The sequence below is a fragment of the Nuphar pumila genome, chromosome 14 (assembly GCF_984573655.1).
Source record: "Nuphar pumila chromosome 14, dmNupPumi1.hap1.1, whole genome shotgun sequence".
Taxonomy (NCBI): Eukaryota; Viridiplantae; Streptophyta; class Magnoliopsida; order Nymphaeales; family Nymphaeaceae; genus Nuphar; species Nuphar pumila.
Window position 1 is genome coordinate 77,112,247 of NC_143262.1, and position 9,539 is coordinate 77,121,785.

Genomic DNA, 9,539 nt, shown 5'->3' on the forward strand with positions numbered 1-9,539 from the left:
TTTTAGGCTCAATGTTTATGGCCTCACGAATCACACGGCATATTGTAACCAGAAGAGACATTTGTAATCTTAGACCACTCATTGTGCTCTGATTTCTTCTAGCATAAATCTTATTCTCGATGTTTACGGTCTCACGAATCACACAACATTAATGTGGAAGAGAGAGAGAGAGAGAGAGAGAGATCCATCTTCAGCAGTACATTTTACATTGACCAGATAGGCAGTGGGACTAGTGCAATGTTCGCACTTTGCATTCGATTTAGGCAGAGTACCAGTCTGTCTTCATGCATATATGTTGCCTAATCCGGTGTCATCGTGAAAGACACATTAGGCACATGAATATTAGCTGGACTGAACCCGTTGGAGTTTGGACATTAATTAGGGTTTACAACTCAACCAAGAGGCCTTGGGATAAAAAACAGCACTGCTTGGGGGCAAACACCTAAAAAGAAGATTATTAGGATATAAGTTAAGATCAGGTATTTTTCATGAGTTTTGAATGAATTACCAATGGTCACCACAAGAGCACACTCCATTGTAGAACCTGTGGAACCTATTGGCATCTCTTACCAGTATTTCCCCCTCCAAGACCCTTGATACCCCCTTCAAGAATTCATGACAGTCTCCACACACCCTTAAATTCTTGAAAGCCCTAATGACTTCTCCCATGCCACCAAATCCATGCACAATCCCCAAACCAATAGCTAGCTTCTCACTATGCAACCTTAGGTTTTCTTCCTTGGACTCTACATCCACATATGTAAAGCAAACCTCACCCCTACGACATGTCCCATTTCCTTGATCTTTCTTGTAATCTCAGACAAGGCCTCATGGATTTCTTTGATAAGAGGATGTGAGTCATCCCCACCATAGAAGAAATGAACCTCCTTATCAATCTGTATCCAACTCCAGCCTGCCTCTTTTTTCAGCCCCTTTCTCTTCATCACCTCCCTTATCGCTTCACATTCCTCCCATCGGGCTGCCTCAACGTAGAGGTTGGACAAAGCCACATAATTCACATGATTGTCACTGTCCCGGGCCGATCTTTCGAAATGGGGCATGTGCAGTGTGAAGCTCTACGAAGTGAAAAATGCATCGAGTGTAGGAATGTACGGTATGCATTCACTTGATCGGTGGCGTGCGGTGGTAGCATAACATGCGATAGGCATCGGTATCGTCATTAGTGCATCGTTGTGTGGCGGCACAGACGTGGAGCGTTGTTCAGTTAAGCAGTGCCAACGGATTAGAGGATGTTGCCTTTGGAGATTTGGTTAAGGACCTCTCGACTTGCAAGATCTTTCCCACGCGTAGCGGTTGGACGCACCGCGGTGCGTGTGGGTTAGGGTTGATTACCTCAGGAATCATCTTAGGTGATTCCAACCGAGTATGGTGACTCAGGGCTAGGCGAGTGAATGCCTAGGCGCCGACGAATGAGTCTGAGTGATGCTTTTTGCTATGGTGTTCAATCATCAATTGGTCTTCGGACTGGGGGCTGCAAAGTCTTGTTCCTTCAGTGACGAGGTTTTGCTATGTTATGCGCATGAAGCCACAATACACTCCATGACACACAAGACTAAGGCAAAGTTTGTGCCTTTTTTGTAAGTGATAGCTGATATGGAACAGTTATGCACCAAGCGACATAGACTACATGAAATGCGCATTTGTAAATGCGCTTGATTAACTTTCGCTAGGCAGCTATGCACGGGGTGGTGTGCACGACCAATGAAAATGATTCAGCACATGAAAATGTGTTAGTACACGGTCTTTGGCTGTTAAACTGGCCAGTTTGGGCAGCTCGACTCGTCGTAGGTTTGCGAAACATTCTATGCCCATGACAGAGCGATAGATAGGCTTACGATAGTAAGGAAGGATCATCGCGCTGCACTGACTTATTGAAAAAAGTAAGCCCGTGACATATTGGCATCAGAGCAGAAAGATTTACGAAGACCTTGTTCTTCATTGTGTGTGACAATGAAGAGGACAATGATGGTTTATCGTGGTTACGTAATTTTACGCAGCTGAAGTGTGGTTGGCCGATCATAAAAAGCAAGATTTGGCAGGATGGTATGAGCCATTTTGTCGATGACAAGCAAAAGTGTAAGGTTGTTGTTCAGTTGGCTAAGAGAACGTAGATAAGCCAAAGATTCCTACCAGTTATGTGTCTGGCTCACAAGTGGAGCGTGGTGTTTGCCTTGTGCATGCAGAGAATGCACGTTAGATTCAGCTAGATGGATTTGCATCTTTGGGTATGGAAGATTCAATTAAACTTATATATACTCTCTCAAGATTATGCGTTAGCGAAGTGCCCACGTTGAGCAGAAGGCTCATTGTTTTGGTCCCTTGAGTTGACAGATCTTCAATGGACTGCGCATGTAGAAAAGGTTATTGTTCGTGGCTCGTTGGTTTCTGTGAGAACGTTTTGTTGACTCTAAGAGAGTACAACGTGCTGACTTCGGGAGGAGAGTGCAGTATTGGGGGCAAAGTGTCCTTGTGAGGACGAGTGCCTAGGAAGACACTTTAAAAGACCACATTAGGGTGATACATAAGCAGAGGTCTCCCACTTGAGAACTAGTTTGAACCAGTGAAAAACCACAAGTTGGTGCTTAAGAGAGTAGATATCCCTGCAGCATGCATTGATGGTCGTCTTTTTCTGTGAGGACCACAAAGGGCTTGAACTTGCCCTTGCTGGAGTTGAAAGGCACTCCAGCCATGAGCATCAAGACGATAAGTTTGTCGCGCGGGTGGGGATGACCCGTTTGTGTTTGAGATTGCACTGGGGTCTCACGAGTAAAGAATGCTCGATGTTGATAAAGCAGAAGACCGTTGTCTAAGTGATCGGAGATACGTTAAAGGTATGAAACTTGGCGTGTTAAAGGTTGCGTTGATGATAGATGTAAACCGGAACAAGTTAAGTAGGCTGAAGAAAAAGAGTAAACCAAAGTTAAGTACAAAAGAAAACTGACATAGCAGTGAAGACTGTGTTCTTACCTGCACCAGCATTGTCGAGGACGACAATAGTTTTGGGTGGGGGAGAATGTCTCGGGCCGATCTTTCAGAATGGGGGATGTGCAGTGCGAAGCTCTACTGAGTGGAAAATGCATCAAGTGTAGAAACGTGCGGTATGCGTTTGCTTGATCGATGACATGTAGTGGTAGCATGACATGCGATAGGCATCGATGTCGTCGTTAGTGCATCGTTGTGTGGCGGCACATACGTGGAGTGTTGTTCGGTTAAGCAGTGTCAGCGGCTCAAAGGATGTTGCCTTTGGAGATTTGGTTAAAGACTTCTAGGCTTGCAAGATATTTCTCATGCATAACGGTTGGACGCACGGGGGTACGTGTGGGTTAGGGCTAATTCTCACATAAATCACTTTAGGTGATTCCAACCGAGTATGGTGACTCAGGGCTAGGCGAGTGAATGCTTAGGCGTCGACGAATGAGTTTAGGTGGTGCTCTTTGTTATGGTATTCAATCATCAACTGATTTTCGGACTGGGGGTCATAAGGTCTTGTTCTTTCAGTGACAAAGTTTGAATATGTTGTGCGCATGAAGCCATAATACGCTCCATGACATGCAAGGCTAAGGTAAAGCTTGTGCCTCTTTCGAAAGTGATAGCTGGTATGAGACGGCTATGCACCAAGCGACATGGACTACATGGAATGCGCATTTAGAAATACACTTGATCAACTTTCACTAGGCAGTTGCGCACGGAGTCGTGCGCAGGGCTAATGAAAATTATTCAGCATATGAAAACGTGTTAGTACGTTGCCTTTGGCCGTTAGACTGACCAGCTTGGGCAGCTTGGCGCGTCATGGGTTTGTAAAGCATTCTATGCCCATGACAGAGCGATAGATAGGCTTGAGGCGGTAAGGAAGGATCGTCGTGCCACACTGGCTTATTGAAAAAAGTAAGCCTGTGACACTCACTGTCCAACTTTAGTAAAATTTCCCCAACTTCTTTACACAAATCCACATCTCCATGAATCCTACATGCTCCAGGGAGTGTCTGCCATATAGCACAACTTGGTTCAACTGGCATGCTGTATATCAAATCCTTTGCTTCATTCAAACGTCCAGCACGACCGAGTAGATCCACCATACATGCATAATGCTCCTGCTTGGCCTCAAAACCAATCTGTTCGGTCAATTTTGTGAAATACACACGACCTTCTTCCAAGAGCCCAGCATGACTGCAGGCTGAGAATATGGATGGTAAGAAAGTAACCTCGTCCGGTTCGGTTCCTTGTGCTTCCATTTCATTAAACAGATTGATTGCCTTCTTACCATAGCCATGTTTCCCATACCATGTGATCATCACAGTCCATAAAACTATTCTGCTTCAGGCATCACGCCACACTTGATATACATATCGGCAATGGAGTTGGATACAGAAACATCTGAACCAGAGGGGTTCTTCATGGCATACCCATGGATTTGCTTCCCCTCCTCTATCAATGCGAAGTCTGCAAATGCTTCAATCAGGCTAGATATCATGAAACTATCTATCTGGATTTTACTTCTCCGCAACTCGCCAAACAACTCCATCGCCTCAACTATGCGTGCTTCTTGAGCATAACCAACAATAATCACTGTCCACGAAATTACATTCTTTTGTGGAATCGCCTAAAAGACACTCCGTGCCTCAGAAAGACACCTGCATTTTACATAGAGATCGATGAGTGCACTAGCCAAAATTGTACTCCTGGGTAATCCAAGTGTGACCATAGAAGTATGATTCAGCTTTCCTCTTCCAAGTGAGCCAAGACTGCTACATGTCTTTAAGAGGCTTGACAATGTAAACTCACCGGGTATCTCCCCTTCCTCCTGCATCTTTCTAAATGTTAACAAGGAGCTTCTAAAATTGCCACCATGTACATATCCTGCAATCATGGTATTCCAAGAGATGAAATTTATCATTGGCATTTTCTCGAACATTTGCACCGCATCCTCAAGCATACCAGACTTAGTGTCACGGGCTTACTCTGGAACACTTGGTATACATATCATTAAGTGCGAATCCCAAGCCTTACCCTGCTGTAAATACCCATTCATGAAAGCAGTCCATGAGACTACATTTCTTTCAGGCATTCTATCAAACACTTGGTGTGCAACGTCTGTTCTCCCGCATTTCAACACATATCCACCAGAGTGTTGTTCATAACAAGGTCAGACTCATTCCCCATCTTCAGCAATACCGTATGTATTTGCATCCCCTGAGCTAGCAACCTCGACCTTACACAAGACCTCAGAAGCATCACAAATCTCTGTGCTCTTCGGCCATCGTTGCTGATGAGAAACAGTTTCATCCCTTTGGTCAGAGAATTGGAAAATCTGATTGCACCCATATTACAGAACTGCAGAGACATTAAGCAACTGAAGCAGACTCATGCCCGTATTGTGAAGTTGGGCCTTTCTCAAAGCAACTTCTTGATGACCAAAATGTTGAATTTCTGTGACATCAATGGCAGCACAGACTATGCACTCCTGATTTTCAAGCAAGTGCTAAGGCCAAACATCTTCTTGTATAATGCCATGATCAGAGTTTACAGCAACATCGAATTTTACAATCAAGCTGTTTCAGTCTACAAGCAAATGCTGGCAGATCCACAAAACGAAACACCAATTTTCCCAGATAGATTCAGCTTCCCCTTTGTACTCAAGGCCTCTGCTGGTCTTTTAGACCTTCATCTGGGCCATCAGATTCACACTCATATCTGCAAATTGGGTCTTGATACGCATTCTTATGTCAAAAACGCTCTCTTAGACATGCATGCAAAATGCGGCAACCTAGCAGATGCACAGCATGTGTTTGTTGAAATGTCTGAGAGAGATACTGTCTCCTGGAACACCCTCTTATATGGTTATGCCAGAATTGGTGAGATGCGCAGGGCCAAAGAAGTGTTTGATATAATGCCGGAGAGAACAATTGTCTCTTGGACTGTGATGATATCTGGCTATGTTAGAAGCAACCGTTACCGCGATGCATTACAGGCGTTTCAACATATGCAACTTGCTGAATTGAAACCTGACGAGACCAGCATTGTTTCTGTACTACCAGCTTGTGCACAGTTAGGTGCTCTAGATCTAGGAAAGTGGATCCATGTCTATGCCGATAGGCATAACCTCCTCCACAATACATGCATATGTAATGCGTTGATTGAGATGTATGTAAAATGTGGGAGTGTGGATGAAGCGTGCCAATTGTTTGGTAAAATGCCTGAAAGAGATGTCATCTCATGGAGCACCATGATTAGCGGCCTTGCACATCATAGCCGAAGTCAAGAAGCCATCAAACTTTTCCAAGAAATGAAGAAAGCTGGGGTGAAACCAAACAGTATCACCTTCCTTGGTGTTCTGTCTGCCTGCGTACATGGTGGACTTCTTTATGATGGACTCCAATACTTCGAGTCCATCATTAAAGATCACCACATTAATCCTAGTGTTGAACACTATGGATGTGTGGTTGACCTTCTTGGACGCAAGGGTCGGCTTGATTATGCTCTTGAATTCATAAAGGATATGCCAATAGAACCAGATGCAGCCATATGGGGCTCTTTGCTCAGTGCTTGCAGGATTCACCTAAATGTAAGAATTGCTATAACGGCAATGGAGCACCTTATTCAACTTGAACCAGAAGACATGGGGAACCATCTATTGCTATCCAATATTTATGCAGCCGAGTGCCTATGGGATGATGTTTCGCGAATGAGAAAATTGATGAAGATCAAACAGGTGAAGAAAACACCAGGTTGCAGCTTGATTGAAGTAAACAATTTGGTTCAGGAATTCGTAGCTGGAGAAGGCTCATATCCACAATCAGAAGAGATTTACACCATGCTAGATCTATTAGACAAGGAAATAAGGCTAGCAGAAAATATTGTTACATGAATAGTTACATCAGACTTATCATGATCATTCTCACAAAAGGAACACTTTCTCTTGACAGTTGGTGGTGACCATTTATCTCCTCGGGAATTTGTGGTGATAAAATTCTTCAAAGGACAAGCACTTGGCTGCAAAGCTAGAACTTTTCTCTTATTTTTTTAATGACATATTATAGGTGTTATAATCCAGAATATGACAGTAGATCTAGATTCAGTACCCAAGATCCAGATGTCACTTCTAGAACCCTATAAGGGTTGACCAACACAGTGTAGGTCTCAGGTTGATGACATGGCATCTGACATGGCTTTTCTAATTGATAAAAAGTTAGAGATCCAGAATTCAGAAAAAGAGAAGGAGAAGCAAGACACATGTCAAGCGTAGGAGGCAAGCCAATTAAAAGTGGAGTTCACCTAAAGGGGTGTGCCATGTTGGAGAGCCTTAAGGGACGTCTCCCAGTTCTAGAAGTTGATTAGAGTTAATTAAGTAGTTAATTAATTATGAAAGAATTCTTAGTTAATTTATTTTGTGAGGAGTCCTATTAGAGAAGGAGTCCTATCAGAGGAAGGACTCTAGAATCTTTGTTTAGTCTTTATTTTTTAGTAGGATTCTTTATGCCTTAGGATATGACGATTGAATAGGGACTTTATCCTAGGTCTACCATCTATAAATAGAGGTACGAGGTTCCTCTTTATGGATTGATTAATTAATTATAGTTCTTAGAACTCTCTCTCTCTCTCTAGTTGTTCCTCTTTCTCTTTTCTCTCTCTACTTTCTCATAACCTCTCTGGTCATCCCTGGTTTTCAGTGTACCAGACCTCCTAGGGTTGAGCGCCTAGTCTGTCTCAGGAGCCAGAGTTCCCTTAGTGTCCTGGACCGTGCATTTTTGCTATCTTGAGGAGCTGAGTGACGTCTTCGCATTATAGATCATGTGTTCAAATTTCAGAATGAGAGAAACTCATCACATTCTGCTATTGACCTACAAGGTACCTGTACAACCCTTCCTTAGCCTTAGAATAACTTTTGTTGATTTCCTTAACTCTGAAACCCAAAATCGCATCTTGTTGGGTACCCAAAATACTCAAATTTCTTAAACTGATAACCCCTGATCGTCAACACTTTTTATATTTAGAACACATCTCAGACCCCTCACACACTACCCTAAGAGACTATAGAACCCCTAGACCATGTCCTTTCAGTTCTGGACTGAAATGGTACCTGAAACACTTATCGAGTCCAAATCGCACTTACCTGATTTAGTCGTTTAACCATGCTTTTACTATTTTACCCAATCTACAACCACGAAAAACCTTAGACCTCTCTCCCACCGTATCCAGTAGGGTTCTTCATCCCTGACATGTGTATCACATGTTCTACGATTAAAGAATTTTAGGTTTGATCCTCTTGAGTCCCTTGGGCTCAAATTACAGTTCTCGTCCATTGAAAATTCGGACCTACTTTTTGGGCCTTCTTATGAACCACCTACTTCATAAATTCTAGAGGGTCTAACATAGTGGTATCAGAGCGAATTTGTCCAAATGGATCTTTCTCCTTCCAACATTGATAAGATGAAAGAAATTCGTAAGCATACAGAATAGGCTCGGGCGATTGCCGAACATACACAATCTGAACTTTTTTGGTATGACAAGCAAGCATGGAGCAAGGCAACTACTTGGAGCGTATAGAGCGATCAATTATAGACCTCACAGATCACATCAAGACCCTCCCACTCAACACACCAAGACAATAAGGCCACCAGGGCTTTGTCTTTGCCGATGGGCACATTGAAGGACCAAACAACTCGATTCTCAAGGAGTTGCCTTATAACTTTATGCAGGGCATAGGTAAGAAACCTCAAATTGAAGTACATTCTTTTGCTAGTGAGAACATGAGTGAGTTTTCAAACTCAATCACTTTTTGACATGTCACAACGTGCCCCCGAGGCACGCATTACAGAAGTGGTCACCTGCCTTGAAGGTGGCGCACTACAATGTTACAAATGGTTGAACCTCATACACAGGAAGCCCACTTGGGAGGAGTTTATTGAGCGCATTATGGAGAGATTTGGGCCCATGGTATTGGTGAATTACCATGTGAAGCTAAAAAATCTCAAGCAACGGGGCAACTTGAATGAGTATCAAGCCAAATTCGAGAATCTATACACACTTTTGCCCCAAGTCGATTATGAGACCTTGCTTAGGTCTTATGTCGGCAAGATGCATGAGGATCTTTGTATTGAGGTTCTAGCTATAGCTGCAAAGAGTCCAGAGGAGGCCTATAGGTGGCCAAGCTTCATGACGTGAAGCAAAATAGACTTCAAGCCATGCGGAGGCTGAACTGGCCTATTGATGGCTACGACCATTTCTCGAGTGGCCAAACCAAGCCCGCTTCATCTAAGAGGGTGATGTCAGCCCCTAAAGTGGATCCCATCTCACAAGCACAACGTGAGGAATGCATCAAGAAGGGGTTGTGCTTCAATACATCTTACCTTTTCATGGTGTATATGTGGTCCTTGCTCTGTATTGACTATGAACTTTGGAAAAAGTAGTCTGAAACTTCTCTAATATGGAAATGTCTTTTCAGAAGGATAAAGAGGAGGTGATACTTGCTGCTATCAAATCTTATATAGTGGAGGAAGTAAAATATAAGGTGGTATTGA

General features: G+C 43.4%; 2 pseudogenes; one reads left to right on the forward strand and one right to left on the reverse strand.

The window, feature by feature from the left end:
• Positions 1-504: 504 nt before the first annotated feature.
• On the reverse strand, positions 505-4,954 carry LOC149817022 (putative pentatricopeptide repeat-containing protein At3g15130 pseudogene; annotated as a pseudogene).
• A 333-nt stretch (positions 4,955-5,287) lies between these two features.
• LOC149817023 (pentatricopeptide repeat-containing protein At2g20540 pseudogene) lies at positions 5,288-6,886 on the forward strand (annotated as a pseudogene).
• The last annotated feature ends 2,653 nt before the right edge of the window (positions 6,887-9,539 follow it).